Source organism: Halichoeres trimaculatus, unplaced genomic scaffold (assembly GCF_033239565.1).
Source record: "Halichoeres trimaculatus isolate MK-OKI-2021-1 unplaced genomic scaffold, fHalTri1.1 fHalTri1_scaffold_2, whole genome shotgun sequence".
Lineage (NCBI taxonomy): Eukaryota > Metazoa > Chordata > Actinopteri > Labriformes > Labridae > Halichoeres > Halichoeres trimaculatus.
In genome coordinates this window covers 18,872,825-18,890,251 of record NW_027437180.1, presented here as the reverse complement: position 1 = coordinate 18,890,251, position 17,427 = coordinate 18,872,825, and positions in this window count along the sequence as shown.

The window sequence follows — 17,427 nt, the reverse complement described above, 5'->3', positions numbered from 1 at the left end:
ACAATGTTGGCTTAATCTGTGTAAAAATATCACATGGTTGAAGACAATTTTGTCAGGAATCCAACCATGTAATTTTTAAAGCTCTATGACTTGTAGTTTTTTGTCTAGAGGCCCAAATGCGGCACTAGTAGAATGTGTGTTTTGACCTGAAATCTGTTCTCCTCATCTGCTAACATGGAAAAATCCTAAAGCGGCCAAAAGCGGTCGGCGACTTTGAGGGCTCGCCATTCGAAAACCGGGCCCGAAATAACAACTTCCTTCACAACTTTTGGAGAGCAGGGTCTAGTCTGTCATGTGATGGTAGTCTCAAACCTGTGTCATTTTTGGTTTCAGAGGAGATAATTTTTGCAGAAAGGGAAAAAATGCAGAAAACTCTTATTTTGAAAGGCAAAATAGCCGGCTTCCTGTTGGAGATAGGTCCAGGGTAGCAGCGTATGATTTTTGCGTCTCATTGAGCTGAAAATTTTGGTGTTGGTTTCATCTCTCTACGACATTCCTAGTGGCAGCTAGGGCCGTTTTTGTGTGTTTTTTTGTTTTATTTTTTGAGGTTTTTTGGCTCGAGAGAGAGTATTATGGGATGTCGGGGGTCATGTTTGGTATCAAATCGCGATTTTTGGCGCTGGCAATGTGTGTGCCAATTTTGGTGAGTTTTTGAGCATGTTTAGTGGGTCTAATTTGCGTTCTCGGGGTGCGTGGAATAATAAGAAATTAAAGCTGCAAGCAGCGTTAGACGGGTCCTCGGGCTCCTGCCGGTTTTCCCTCCAATGTGTCCATCAAAATAAGACGAACATTTCGGCGTTGGTTTCAGCTGTCTACGACATTCCTAGCCCCAGTTAGGGCTGTTTTGGTGTGTGTAGGCTTGAAGTGAGCCTTATGGCTCTGAGAGAATATTATGGGATGTCAGGGAGTCAGTTGATACCATGGCAACGTATCCCTCTGCTAGGCTGAATGACATCACCACCTGCATGAGTGGAACTCTAATTAGCGTGACAGAACCCCAAACAGAGTGGAGACTGAGAGTTTATCAGCCATCTAATGTAAAGAAATCCTCACAGAGTCCACAATTTTACCCCAATCTGTGTCAAAAATATCAGATTTGATAGAAGGGCTTGTGAGGAATCCATTTTTGGCATTTTTAAAGCTGTACGAGTTTTACTTTTTTCTCTAGAAGCACAAATGCGTCACAAGACAGATGGAAGAGTGCTGGAAATGGATTTTTTATTTATGAGAAACGTCCAAACTACTTGTCCTGTAGGTCACAATGTTGGCTTAATCTGTGTAAAAATATCATGTTGTTGTAGGGGATTTTGTCAGGAATCCAACCATGTAATTTTTAAAGCTCTATGACTTTTAGTTTTTTGTCTAGAGGCCCAAATGCGGCACTAGTAGAAGTACTAGTAGTGAGTGTTTTGACCTGAAATCTGTTCTCCTCATCTGCTAACATGGAGAAATCCTAAATTGGCCAAAAGCGGTCGGCGACTTTGAGGGCTCGCCATTCGAAAACCGGGCCCGAAACAACAACTTCCTTCACAACTTTTGGAGAGCAGGGTCTGGTCTGTCATGTGAAGCAATTTTCATACCTGTACCATTTTTGGTTTCAGGGGAGAAAATTTTTGCAGAAAGGGTTAAAAAAATTTTTTTTTAATTTTGTGAGGCAAATAGCCGGCTTCCTGTTGGAGATAGGTCCAGGGTAGCAGTGTATGATTTTTGCGTCTCGATGACACGAGCGTTTTGGTGTTGGTTTCATCTCTCTACGACATTCCTAGCCCGAGCTAGGGCTCTTAGCGTGTGCCTAGGTGGCGCTGTTGAGCTTATTATGGGATGTAGGTGGTCATGTTTGGTATCATTACGCAATTTTTCGCAATTGTGAGGTGCGTGCCAATTTTGGTGAGTTTTTGAGTATGTTTAGCAGGTCTAATTTGCGTTCAAAGACGATGCGGAATAATAAGAAAATTAAAGCTGCAAGCAGCGTTAGACGGGTCCTCGGGCTCCTGCCGGTTTTCCCTCCAATGTGTCCAACAAAATAAGACGAACATTTCGGCATTGGTTTCATCTCTCTACGACATTCCTAGCCCCAGTTAGGGCTGTTTTGGTGTGCATAGGGTGAAAGTGAGCCTAATGGCTCTGAGAGAATATTATGGGATGTCGGGGAGTCAGTTGATACCATGGCAATGTATCCCTCTGCTAGGCTGAATGACAATACCAGCTGCATGCTTGGAATTCTAATTAGCGTGACACTAGTGTGATTAGACTGTAGAGGGAGAGTTTATCAGCCATCTAATGTAAAGAAATCCTCACAGAGTCCACAATTTTACCCCAATCTGTGTCAAAAATTTAATATTTGATAGTAGGGCTTGTGAGGAATCCATTTTTGGCATTTTTAAAGCTGTACGAGTTAAACTTTTTTCTCTAGAAGCCCCAATGTGCCACTAAACCGGTGGAAAAGTGCTCAAAATGGATTTTTTTATTTTAGAGACATGTCTGAACTACTTGTCCTGTAGGCCACAATGTTGGCTAAATCTGTGTAAAAATATCATATGGTTGTAGGAAAATTTGTCAGGAATCCAACCATGTAATTTGTAAAGCTCTATGACTTGTAGTTTTTTGTCTAGAGGCCCAAATGCGGCACTAGTAGAAGTACTAGTAGTGAGTGTTTTGACCTGAAATCTGTTCTCCTCATCTGCTAACATGGAGAAATCCTAAAGCAGCCAAAAGCGGTCGGCGACTTTGAGGGCTCGCCATTCGAAAACCGGGCCCGAAACAACAACTTCCTTCACAACTTTTGTAGAGCAGGGTCTGGTCTGTCATGTGATGCAATTTTCATACCTGTACCATTTTTGGTTTCGGAGGAGAAAATTTTGGCAGAAAGGGTGAAAAAATGTGGGGGGATTTTACTTTGGGGGGAAATTGCCGGCTTCCTGTTGGAGATAGGTCAGGGGTATCAGCGTATGATTTTTGCGTCTCGATCATACGAACGTTTTGGTGTTGGTTTCATCTCTCTACCACATTCCTAGCCCGAGCTAGGGCCCTCAGAGTGTGCCTAGGTGGCGCTATTGAGCATATTATGGGATGTCTTGGGGTCATGTTTGGTATCAAATCGTAATTTCACGCGATCCTGATGTGTGTGCCAATTTTGGTGAGTTTTTGAGCATGTTTAGGGGGTCTAATTTGCGTTCTCGGAGCGTGTGGAATAATAAGAAAAAATTAAAGCTGCAAGCAGCATTAGACGGGTCCTCGGGCTCCTGCCGGTTTTCCCTCCAATGTGTCCAACGAAATGAGACGAACATTTTGGTGTTTGTTTCATCTCTCTACGACATTCCTAGCCCCAGTTAGGGCTGTTTTGGTGTGCATAGGGTGGAAGTAGGCCTAATGGCTCTGAGAGAATATTATGGGATGTCAGGGAATCAGTTGATACCATGGCAACGTATCCTCTGCTAAGCTGAGTGACATCACCAGCTGCTGCATGGAATTCTAATTAGCGTGACATGAGTGTGACTAGAGGCTGGAGGGAGTTTTTATCAGGCATCTAATGTAAAGAAATCCTCACAGAGTCCACAATTTTACCCCAATCTGTGTCAAAAATATCTTATTTGATAGAAGGGCTTGTGAGGAATCCATTTTTGGTATTTTTAAAGCTGTACGAGTTTTACTTTTTTCTCTAGAAGCACAAATGCGTCACAAGACAGATGGAAGAGTGCTGAAAAATGGATTTTTTATTTATGAGAAACGTCCGAACTACTTGTCCTGTAGGTCACAATGTTGACTTAATCTGTGTAAAAATATCATGTTGTTGTAGGGGATTTTGTCAGGAATCCAACCATGTAATTTTTAAAGCTCTATGACTTGTAGTTTTTAGTCTAGAGGCCCAAATGCGGCACTAGTAGAAGTTCTAGTAGTGAGTGTTTTGACCTGAAATCTGTTCTCCTCATCTGCTAACATGGAGAAATCCTAAATTGGCCAAAAGCGGTCGGCGACTTTGAGGGCTCGCCATTCGAAAACCGGGCCCGAAACAACAACTTCCCCCACAACTTTTGTAGAGCAGGGTCTGGTCTGTCATGTGATGGTAGTCTCAAACCTGTACCATTTTTGGTTTTAGAGGAGAAAATTTTTGCAGAAAGGTTTAAAAAATTTTTTTTTTTATTTTGGCGGGCAAATTGCCGGCTTCCTGTTGGAGATAGGTCCAGGGTAGCAGCGTATGATTTTTGCGTCTCGATGACACGAGCGTTTTGGTGTTGGTTTCATCTCTCTACGACATTCCTGGCCCGAGCTAGGGCCCTTAGCGTGTGCCTAGGTGGCGCTATTGAGCTTATTATGGGATGTCGGGGGTCATGTTTGGTATTAAACGAAAATTTTTCACGATTCAGGGGTGTGTGCCAATTTTGGTGAGTTTTTGAGCATGTTTAGGGGGTCTTATTAGCGTTCAAAGCGCGGACGGAATAATAATAAGAAAAAAAAAAAATTAAAGCTGCAAGCAGCATTAGACGGGTCCTCGGGCTCCTGCCGGTTTTCCCTCCAATGTGTCCAACGAAATGAGACGAACATTTTGGTGTTTGTTTCATCTCTCTACGACATTCCTAGCCCCAGTTAGGGCTGTTTTGGTGTGCATAGGGTGGAAGTGAGCCTAATGGCTCTGAGAGAATATTATGGGATGTCAGGGAGTCAGTTGATACCATGGCAACGTATCCTCTGCTAAGCTGAGTGACATCACCAGCTGCTGCATGGAATTCTAATTAGCGTGACACGAGTGTGACTAGAGGCTGGAGGGAGTTTTTATCAGGCATCTAATGTGAAGAAATCCTCACAGAGTCCACAATTTTACCCCAATCTGTGTCAAAAATATCATGTTTGATAGTAGAGCTTGTGAGGAATCCATTTTTGGCATTTTTAAAGCTGTACGAGTTTTACTTTTTTCTCTAGAAGCACAAATGCGTCACAAGACAGATGGAAGAGTGCTGAAAAATGGATTTTTTATTTATGAGAAACGTCCGAACTACTTGTCCTGTAGGTCACAATGTTGACTTAATCTGTGTAAAAATATCATGTTGTTGTAGGGGATTTTGTCAGGAATCCAACCATGTAATTTTTAAAGCTCTATGACTTGTAGTTTTTAGTCTAGAGGCCCAAATGCGGCACTAGTAGAAGTTCTAGTAGTGAGTGTTTTGACCTGAAATCTGTTCTCCTCATCTGCTAACATGGAGAAATCCTAAATTGGCCAAAAGCGGTCGGCGACTTTGAGGGCTCGCCATTCGAAAACCGGGCCCGAAACAACAACTTCCCCCACAACTTTTGTAGAGCAGGGTCTGGTCTGTCATGTGATGGTAGTCTCAAACCTGTACCATTTTTGGTTTTAGAGGAGAAAATTTTTGCAGAAAGGTTTAAAAATTTTTTTTTTTTATTTTGGCGGGCAAATTGCCGGCTTCCTGTTGGAGATAGGTCCAGGGTAGCAGCGTATGATTTTTGCGTCTCGATGACACGAGCGTTTTGGTGTTGGTTTCATCTCTCTACGACATTCCTGGCCCGAGCTAGGGCCCTTAGCGTGTGCCTAGGTGGCGCTATTGAGCTTATTATGGGATGTCGGGGGTCATGTTTGGTATTAAACGAAAATTTTTCACGATTCAGGGGTGTGTGCCAATTTTGGTGAGTTTTTGAGCATGTTTAGGGGGTCTAATTAGCGTTCAAAGCGCGGACGGAATAATAATAAGAAAAAAAAAAAATTAAAGCTGCAAGCAGCATTAGACGGGTCCTCGGGCTCCTGCTGGTTTTCCCTCCAATGTGTCCAACGAAATGAGACGAACATTTTGGTGTTTGTTTCATCTCTCTACGACATTCCTAGCCCCAGTTAGGGCTGTTTTGGTGTGCATAGGGTGGAAGTGAGCCTAATGGCTCTGAGAGAATATTATGGGATGTCAGGGAGTCAGTTGATACCATGGCAACGTATCCTCTGCTAAGCTGAGTGACATCACCAGCTGCTGCATGGAATTCTAATTAGCGTGACACGAGTGTGACTAGAGGCTGGAGGGAGTTTTTATCAGGCATCTAATGTGAAGAAATCCTCACAGAGTCCACAATTTTACCCCAATCTGTGTCAAAAATATCATATTTGATAGAAGGGCTTGTGAGGAATCCATTTTTGGCATTTTTAAAGCTGTACGAGTTTTACTTTTTTCTCTAGAAGCACAAATGCGTCACAAGACAGATGGAAGAGTGCCGAAAAATGGATTTTTTATTTATGAGAAACGTCCGAACTACTTGTCCTGTAGGTCACAATGTTGACTTAATCTGTGTAAAAATATCATGTTGTTGTAGGGGATTTTGTCAGGAATCCAACCATGTAATTTTTAAAGCTCTATGACTTGTAGTTTTTTGTCTAGAGGCCCAAATGCGGCACTAGTAGAAGTACTAGTAGTGAGTGTTTTGACCTGAAATCTGTTCTCCTCATCTGCTAACATGGAGAAATCCTAAATTGGCCAAAAGCGGTCGGCGACTTTGAGGGCTCGCCATTCGAAAACCGGGCCAGAAACAACAACTTCCCCCACAACTTTTGTAGAGCAGGGTCTGGTCTGTCATGTGATGGTAGTCTCAAACCTGTACCATTTTTGGTTTTAGAGGAGAAAATTTTTGCAGAAAGGTTTAAAAAATTTTTTTTTTTAATTTTTGCGGGCAAATTGCCGGCTTCCTGTTGGAGATAGGTCCAGTGTAGCAGCGTATGATTTTTGCGTCTCGATGACACGAGCGTTTTGGTGTTGGTTTCATCTCTCTACGACATTCCTAGCCCGAGCTGGGGCCCTTAGCGTGTGCCTAGGTGGCGCTATTGAGCTTATTATGGGATGTCGGGGGTCATGTTTGGTATTAAACGAAAATTTTTCACGATTCAGGGGTGCGTGCCAATTTTGGTGAGTTTTTGAGCATGTTTAGGGGGTCTAATTAGCGTTCAAAGCGCGGACGGAATAATAATAAGAAAAAAAAAAAAAAAGAAACGCAGCAGGAACAATAGTGCCCTCGGCCTTCGGCCGAGGGCACCTTCTAGCTTGCTAGAAGGTGCCCTCTTCCGTAGGCCGAGGACCCTAATTAAAGCTGCAAGCAGCGTTAGACGGGTCCTCGGGCTCCTGCCGGTTCTCCCTCCAATGTGTCCAACAAAATGAGACGAACATTTTGGTGTTTGTTTCATCTCTCTACGACATTCCTAGCCCCAGTTAGGGCTGTTTTGGTGTGCATAGGGGGGAAGTGAGTCTAATGGCTCAGAGAGAATATTATGGGATGTCGGGGAGTCAGTTGATACCATGGCAACGTATCCTCTGCTATGCTGAGTGACATGAGCAGCTGCATGCGTGGAGTTCTAATTAGCGTGACAGAGGAGAAGTAGAGTGGAGAGGGGGGTTTAAGAAAAAGTTCTGGTGAGGAAATCCTCACAGAGTCCACAATTTTACCCCAATCTGTGTCAAAAATATCATGTTTGATAGTAGAGCTTGTGAGGAATCCATTTTTGGCATTTTTAAAGCTGTACGAGTTTTACTTTTTTGTCTAGAAGCTCAAATGCGTCACAAGACAGATGGAAGAGTGCTGGAAATGGATTTTTTATTTATGAGACACATCCGAACTACTTGTCCTGTAGGCAACAATGTTGGCTTAATCTGTGTAAAAATATCATGTTGTTGTAGGGGATTTTGTCAGGAATCCAACCATGTAATTTTTAAAGCTCTATGACTTGTAGTTTTTTGTCTAGAGGCCCAAATGCGGCACAAGTAGAATGTGTGTTTTGAGGTGAAATCGGTTCTCCTCATCTGCTAACATGGAGAAATCCTAAATCGGCCAAAAGCGGCTGGCGGCTTTGAGGGCTCGCCATTCGAAAACCGGGCCAGAAACAAAAACTTCCTACAGAACTTTTGTAGAGCAGGGTCTAGTCTGTCATGTGATGGTATTTTCATGCATGTACCATTTTTGGTTTCAGAGGAGAAAATTTTTGCAGAAAGGGGAAAAAAAATTTTTTTTTTATTTTGTGAGGCAAATAGCCGGCTTCCTGTTGGAGATAGGTCCAGGGTAGCAGCGTATGATTTTTGCGGCTCGATGACACGAACGTTTTGGTGTTGGTTTCATCTCTCTACGACATTCCTAGCCCAAGCTAGGGCCCTTAGCGTGTGCCTAGGTGGCGCTATTGAGCTTATTATGGGATGTTGGGGGTCATGTTTGGTATTAAACGAAAATTTTGGGCGCCCATAATGTGTGTGCCAATTTTGGTGAGTTTTCAAATTTGTTAAGAGGACCTAATAAGCGATTTACTGGAGTGCGGAATAATAATAATAATAATAAGAAAAAAGAAACACAGCAGGAACAATAGTGTCCTCGGCCTTCGGCCGAGGACACCTTCTAGCTCTTGCTAGAAGGTGCCCTCTGCTCAGGCCGAGGACCCTAAAAAGAAACGGACGAAGAACAATAGTGCCCTCGGCCTTCGGCCGAGGGCACCTTCTAGCTCTTGCTAGAAGGTGCCCTGGCTCAGGCCGAGGACCCTAATTAACCCAACCGAACAGTCATACTACATACTGCTTATGAAAGTAGTATGTAGTAGGCGAATTCGAAAACAGCCACTGTCATGATGTGCTTGTGTTGCTCAATCTGCTAAATCTGCTGACTGTCTTTTATCCAAATGTGCATCTGGTCAAGACTGTTACAGCGCCATCTCCAGGTCTGGCATGCTTACTACACTGTTTTCAGTCCCTCAGTGTTTACCATATAAATGCAGATTTTTTTTCACTGTCTTTTTGCATTTTGTGGCGAAATGCTGTTGTGTAAACAGGACCTCAAAGGCATGAAAAAAGCATCCAAAAAAATAACCTAAAAAAAAAAAAAAAAGTTTTGTTACTGTCTACTGTAAGGGAAAAATCTGCTCTTGATACACTCCACCCTGTTAACCCATTCTCAAGGTATGCACAGAACAAGACTGTGCAAGCTGAAATGTAACAGCTTCTCCATATGCAAACATCTCGTTTTCCACAAATTATGCAGCAAGCCCTTTGGCCAAAGAGCAACAGGATCCATCATCTTTCAGGGCTTATTCAAATCAGACTCCCAGCTGAAGTTATTATGACCTCTCACGGCTGTTAATGAGGCTGAAATATGAAAGTACAGTGTAGACGGAAGGTTACACAATGTCTCATCCCTCCAAGCTTTGACAGATTCAAACCAATGGTGTCAGGAGTGTCAAGTCTGAGAAACCTTCCCTCTGGAAAATACAAACACTTTGCTTCCTCTGACTCTACTTATTGGGTTACTTAATAGAAGACTTAGCCGTGTTTTTGTGTTATCTTTGTAAATATGCTCTAATTGAAGTTTGTCTTCAAGCTGGAGCTTTGGGAAAATGTGACAGAAGGCTTACGAGATGACAGTGATCTCAGTAATCTTTGTTCCCTGCTCTTTATCTTTTGTTCTTTTTCTTGTTTGATGCATTTGACTCTGATGTTGAAATGTTCCAAGAGTAAGCTTGACGTTCATATTTGATTTTAAAGGAGATTGCTCAGTCTATTAGAGGTGGGAAATTTTAAGGGAGTATATGGGAGATTTTTCGATCAGGTGGCTCCAAGTTTATAAACAGAGGAGCTCAAATCCCTGTAATCTTAAAAATGCACAAGATGTGAAAATAATGGCACTGTCAGGTTTAACCTGTCAACAGCAGTAGCCTCAAAGATGCAAAAGTGGAGGTGCAACATGTAGTGTTAAGCAACATTTAATCAAACAGACTTGGTAGAAATAGTATAAAGTAATATTTATCATGTTTAAAGGAGGTCCCCTTCCATGGAGGCAGCCATCCGGCACCACCATGTTTGTACGGTTGCACAGAATGGACAAACCAGTACCACAAACAACTTTTATTCAGTTGATGGCAGCACACAATGCATCAGTATGAAAACAAAGAGGAAGAGAATGGTTGTTATGTGCAGAGGATCGTGATAAAAACTTGACAAATGGAGGCTCAAACGTATCTTGCATCACAGGAGCTTTTTGTCCTTGAAGGCCACCATAGTAGCTGCATCACCAGAAGGGGTGAGTGAGAGAGTATTTCAATTTAGAATCTGTCTGCTGGATATATTCACTAAATAATCCATACACCCTAAACCTTAAACTATTACTTGGCAAAAGCTGCTTTATCTTAATGTTAGTCTTATTTATTGGTTTGTTTTGTGATCATGTTTGAAAAGTACCGCCTTTGTCATTCAGTTTGTGAAAGTAAGTTATAAATAACTCAAATAGGGAGAGTCTGAAAAAGACCAGCTCAAAAGTCTTGATTCCAAGAAGTTGTAATGTAATAACTGAAAAACATCCACAAACTTTTTTATCATACTTGTGATTTAAAGTGATTTTTTGTGAATAAGATTGTGTATAAATGCATGTTTGTTATGGTTCTGTATTTTGTTTATTGCTTATTCAAGCCACCAGAAGGAGTAAATGAGCTCTAGGTGTTAAGACCGAGGAGGGCTTCCTCTTGTCAGAGAAAAAACAGCCTGCTGACTAAACACAACTGACATCTCCTTCTCTGCTTCCTTGTTATTAAGACTCTCATAATCTGTTTACAAGTAACTCGTGTGCAAAGTCTGTAACAATTGCCTACACTAGCAAGAAGCTTCAGCCAAAGCTTATTTCAGAAGACTACATCTGCAGCCTGTCTCATTTAGCCACTCACACAAGCTCATACTCACTTTTCCTGCTGCCATCATCTGAGACTGTCTGTGGTAAATCATCTGGTCTTTCCTAATAGCATGGTAGTACCCTCCTTGTTGACCTTTCATTTCTCAGCTTCCTCTTTAAATACCTCCAATGTCTCCACTTCCTCCATGCTCGCCTCCCTATCACCACCTCATCTTACAAGATCATCTGTCTTCAATTTATTATCCATGCAGTCTTGGCAAGTCATCAACAACCACCACCACCAGTGTCCATGGGGGATTTTTTTTTCTACTGCTGCTCAGTTCAGTCATCATTCAGTCTCTAAGTCTCTCCATAGAACCCAAATCCTACAGATCCACAAATGATTTCAAGCTCTGTTGCTATGGTATATGTTCTTAAAACCATCTTTAAAAAATTAATTTGACTTGTAAGTCCAAAATGAAATTCTTCTACAAAGCTATTTTTCACCAGCTTCACCACAGAGTTTTGTCTGAAAGAATGCTTTTAAATTGCTGTGTCACTCTCACTAAAGTATTGTTAACTCTGAAAGTCACAGAGAACTTGATCTTTTTCAGAGTCATTACAGATCAGAAACAATAAATTTTCATTAAAATGTCAGGATACCAAAGAAGGGAAAACTTGCATTTGCAATATATACTTAAAGTTTTCTCCCTAAAATAACAGCAAATAACTCAATGGAAAGTTCAGTGTCCTTTAAGCCAAGAAGTGAAATTTTTCCAATTTTGCTGCTGTACCAACATGTCCTTCAGTCTAATTTCCACCAAGTAGTGCTGTTGCAGATATATCCTCAGATATTGCATCTAGTAAATAAACCATCCTTTCCTGACCTGAACACCTCTCGTACGAGAGCAGCCGTGCAAAAACATTCATCTTTTCAGTGGCACCAGACTGTAGCGAGAGCCACCTGTCACCTTTCTGTCTCTGTATGTGCTCCTCTGTGTTCTTTCTCTGTCAAAGTGGAGGAAAATTCTGCCAATATCCACGGCAATCTCCCCACTATCTCATCACATGCTCAGTGGGCACACAGACGGCTTTGTGGCTGTGACTGTTTTTCTATGAGAGAGGATTACTGCTACGTCTGCACCCTACAAATGCACACAAAGGGGGGGAATCTATCTATCTGGTTGCGTAGGAAAGTGAGTTTGTCTAGTTCTTACACACTTGGCACTCAAGCACTGATGGAACTTTTGCTTACTGAGGTCGGACATATGTTGACACTATGTTGACGCAATGATGTGCAATTCAGAACAATACTACCAATACAGCCATCAAAATGACCAAATTAAACACATTTCTAGTACAGCGTTCTCAAGGGCTCAACTGCTTAAAGTGTATGGTATGATATCTTTCCCTAGCATTGTAATGGAAGGCGCCTGGTTTTAGTGTGAGTGACTGGGACAGAAATACATGCAAACGTGTGTGTGTCTGGTGGCAGACTCTGCGATCAGACACACACACACGTTTGCATGTATTTCTGTCCCAGTCACTCACACTGGCTGGGATGAGTCACAGCACACACAAACCCCCTCCAGACCAGGGAAACTCTGCACTTGCTTAGGGAAATGCACTCATCAAGTCCACATTAATTGCAACTTGCAGGGAAAACACTAGGAGCAGGTAAGGTTACCCACTAGGCTAGCTGATGGTTTGTAAGCTTTGGTAAGCCATCTAGACAACTGGAAACCTGAAAGAAATACTTGTTGTTTGGTTCAAATCACACCACAGTTCCAGACTACAAATGTGTGCATTCAGATTTTGAGTCAAAAATCAAGGCATTTTGTAATAATTACTGAGTAACTCAAAGCAAGTGGAGGACCTGTGAGGACTAGTTGGAAAAGCTATGTCATACCAGTGCTCATCTACCAACTAGAACCTCACCAAGCAGAGCTAACATAACCTCACTCTTCATTTTAATGACTGACTCTCATGTTTGAACAGACCACTGCAGAATAACTGCTGCATGTGGGATGTAATGAACATCAAAAAAACAACTTAGCCTGTGTTTGATTTGAGAGTCTATCAATAAAATGAAGAGTAAGGTTACATTTTCTCTGCTTGGTGAGGCTGGAGTTGGTAGATGAGCACTGGTAGGACATGTCTCAGAGCACCAAGCTGTGCTAACTATAGGCAGTTGCCAAGCTCCAGTACAAACTGAGTACAAAAACAAACACACCCCTTGTTAAGAGTCCTGTCCTCACGACAGTGGGAAACAGAGTCTTTATCCCTGAAAAACACAAGCTTCTCTAGATTGTCCTCACAGCCCCTTTAAGGTCATTCTAAGATAAGGTGGGATTTTTCCAGAGACACCAGCACCAGCAATTTTGTCGAATTACCACAGAGACCTCTGCCATCATAACAACACCCATCTATCATTTCATCTATGTACCCATCAATCATTCCATTACACAAGGACAGCTCTTTTGGCCAGATGGTAAAGAGTTAAGGTTGACTTTTGGAAGATAAGCATGCAGACAATGTAACAGTTTTATTTCATCCTATTTTCCCTACATTTCATTTATTCATTAATTTCAGAATCAAACCTTTGCTTTTTTGTGCTTTTTCATTTTATGCTGTTAATAAAAAACCTAATGGTCATTACAATAAGACATAACTGTCTGTGAAAGTTACCTTTGTTCTCAAATTAACCCACATGGTGACTTGATTCAGGGTTGTATATCAGAAACTAGAGACTTCTCTCAGATGAGGAACACCGAACCTGTGCAAGCAGGATGCCTGCTCAGCAAACCCTCGCTGGATAAATAGCAGTTTAAGAAACAACAGGAGTGTGTGTCAGGTAGATGGATGGCAGGGTGAGGTGTTTGGGACACCGAGACGGTTGGGAGTGGACCTCACTGACTGCACAGCAAATAGACAGCCAGAGAAATGAACTGGACTCAGCCACTATTGAGTAGAGTTCAATGGACTGCATCACCACTTGGGATTACTGCACTCACACACACACACACAAACACACACTTACACAGTGATCCGTGCGCACACAGGTGGGCTGAAGGTGCACCAGAACAGATACACGTGTGACTTCACCTGATTTCCAGTCATATATGGGCTTGAACACAAATCTTGTCCAAATGTTACCCTTATGAGTTGTTTGTGGTGCATGTCTGTTAATCTTGACATTATTTGTGACAAGGTGGGTAAGCCCTGCCTGTTGCCATTAATCACTTGTCACTGAGCTAAAAGATTACATCACATTAGTCTTTAGAGTCATTTGTTTGTTATAATTTAATTTTGCTTTTGTAACATTTCAGCACTCACAATCCTGGGTTTGTCTGCACTGGCAGTAAGTTCACATCAAAGCACAAAAAAACTTAAAGCACACACTCAGTCTGTAGTTAAAGTTACTTTTATTTCATCTTAGGTTCATGTCATTTTGAAAATGCTTCTTTGTATATATATACATATTAACCTTTTGTTAGTTTGGTTTAGTTTGCCATACAGTGCCTCAACTTGCCTAAAGCATGGACTGTATATAGAGTGGACAGCGTGGCTCCGCCATTTACCATTGTACGGTTTTGAAGCCAAAATTCACCGTCACAGGCACAGCCATTGAAGCAGTTATGCAGCCAAAGTCTGCACAAAGACTGCAAAGGATTCTTGGGGAATCTAAGTGGAGCAGGGTGATAAAAATATATTTTTTTCTTTCGAGAGTCTAATCATTTCTTGACTTTACCTCCCAACATTTTTTACAGTCCTCAAAGAAAATACAGAATGGCAGCTGTCAATCATCGTAAAACGTAATGTGAAACCTAATTTTTAATCCCGTATAACTAATGAAAACAAAACTTTCAAAAAAAAAAAGAACTTGAATACAAGGCAGCCAGATGATGTTTTCAAATCACGTCAACAATCAGATCTGAGAAACATTTCTGTGTGGTGTATTAATTTCTTTAAGTTTGACCACAGCCCATCTGGAATGACTGGAAATCTGGATTTTTTTTTTTACCTATACTGCAACCAGCCACCAGTGGGAGCAGTTTTTGTGGCGGCCTCACTTCGAGCTGAGCAAGACGGTGTCCATTTTTTTCACAGTCTATGGCCTAAAGAAGTTAGCCCAGCACATTCTGAGTTTTTATAGAACTGGTGATGTCATCTCTGACAACACTGGGGGGTTGTGTCTGAAAGAAGTTTTTTTATTTCCTTTATTTCTATTGATTTTTTTGAAAAACCTTTGTTCTGTTTGAAGGTCATTTGGTTACAAGAAGTACACTTGGTTGCAGTAATATTAATGGTAATGAATAAATAAAGTGTCCTGGTGGAATCATGTGGAAGAAAACCTGTAGCCATGACAAAAAGCACACCAATGTGAATGCCAACAACTGCAGCTGACTTATTAGCACACAGTAGCTGAACCTATCCTCACCAACACAGACATTGCCACACACACAAGCAGTCAAAGCATGGAGGTCAGAACAGGTGCAAATGGCCTAAGGACTCAAGTTGTGACATTTTGACAGGGAGTCAGCCATTTTGATCCTCAAAAGTCGAAGGAGTCAACACATTTCCTTTCTTGATACAGCCCTTTGGCTTTGAACCGAAGATTTTGTTTGAACTGGGGAGATCAGAGCTGGGAAGACCTGTATCCCATTTCCAGTGACATCACTGTCAAAGGTGCTGCTCTTTTTACTGCAGTACAGAGGCACCAAGCAAACCTTCAGACAACACAGTCCAACTGAACAAACATTTTGCTTTGACACATAATTCTTTTGTATTTATTATTTATTTATTTTGGGTAGAATGGATGAATAGCTCATTGTTGATGGATTATTAAACAATAACAAGAATTGATCATTTGTGATGAAAAGCATAAGCAACAACTATTTCTACAACTGTAAGTCATCGTGAAAGAGCTTTACTCAATAGGGCAATGTGTTATTTTTGATTAAAATTAAATTGGCCAAGTGTTTATGAATAATCAATGGACCCTTTGTAAGAACTAAATAAACACTTGTTTATTTGAACTATCAGATTTTGGACTTCTGTTGCCAATCCAATGAGATTTAAATGACACACCTCCATCTCTCTCTACTGTCAAATATTTCTGCAATAAGCATTAACTTAATGAGCTTGTGCCAGTAGTTCATGTACAGGCACAAGTTAAAAGAAACCACTGTTTGCAGCAAAAATAAATGTGTTTATAGCCTGGTTACAGCAACATTTCATGCTAGGGGTATAAAAAATTGGTAGTACAGAAGATATTAAGCTTACAACTTTGAATACTCAGAGGCACAGCTGACTTGACTTATGGCAAGCACGCTGAGGCTGTTACGGAGGAGCCTCAAAGACTACCTCAACTACACCTTTTTATCACACTGGATTAACTAAGGTAAGCTTGAGTTCAACACTCTACAACATGGCACCCAAATACAATAGGCTCAAACTGTGTCAGACACAGATGGATGCCGTCCCAAAGACGTCTGTGTAAAATAAGCAATGCAAATCCACAGTAATGCCGCAGTCACACCGGGCGTGAATTCGCGAATTTAAAAGCCCATCCCGCCTGTAACGCGCTGCGTGATCACGCGAGTCTGGACGCTGGACTGTTTTGACAAGCTGAGGGGCTGACGCGCGTCACTGTGCTGGCGGAGTAGAGAGCTCATTTAAAGATGGAAAGCCCAAAAGAGCATCTGAAAAACAATTAGCTGTGGTATTAAAAGCATAATAAGAGAGTGTGTGAAAGCCTTGGAGATCACAATCAAGGCCTGCAGCCTCTCCCTGGTAATCCACCGGCCATGCCTGGCTGTTCCCTGCAATCTCATCCTCAATCCCCTGAACCATGTTCCTGGAGGAATCCTTGGGGATATGAAGGGTTTGAGGAGTTTGGATGTTCTCCCTGTGAATGCATGGGTTCTCCCCAGGTACTCTGGCTTGATCCGATCGTCCAAAAACATGCTCGTTAGGTTAACTGGTCACCCTAAAACTGTCCGTCCATAGGTGTGAGTGTGCGTAAATGGTTGTCCACCGCTATTTGTTAGCCCTGGGACTGACTGGTGACCAGTTCAGGGTGTACCCCGCCTCTGGTGGCAGCTGGAATAGGCTGCAGCCACCCACAACCCTGAACAAGACAACGCCTCAAATACACCCGATACGTCTGCAGTCCATCTCTGTTTCATTGCATGTTGACTGTGTTTGTCAACTCACATTTGCTGTGTGTTCAGTCCAACAAGCTGCATGACTGACAGATGGCTAGAGTTTTGAGACCGAGAAGTTCCCGCACTTTCCACTCCATTAATTATACTTCCTTCATTCATGTTGGGCTGTAAAACTGCAAACCTGTTGACTCCTGGTCTGGCTCTGCTTATTTTGTCTGTTTGTCGTTGTCGTAAAGCTAAAAACAAATCGATTTTGACAGTTTTTTTTATTTTATTTTGAAAGTCACTGGGTGTGTTTGGGTAGTTTCGATGCATGAGTTCTTGTCCTGCTAGATATTCCCTACGCTGAATTCATGTGCTACAGCTCTGTGTCCAGCAAAAATAAGATGGCTGTGTGTTACGTGTAATATGGCGGACCAGCCACGCAGATGGACTGCAACAGAACAGATTTGATGTAAGTTGACACACTGACTTAAATGGAAACATATCTGATCAGTTTGCTGTGACGGAGCGCAGACAGGCTGCAAACTCATCTGGTGTATTTCAGCCATGTATTATAATCCAAGAGTCATACTTTAGGATCTATACTGCAGCCAGTCACAAGAGGTAGCTTTAAAAGCTGTGTCTTGACTTGGGCCAG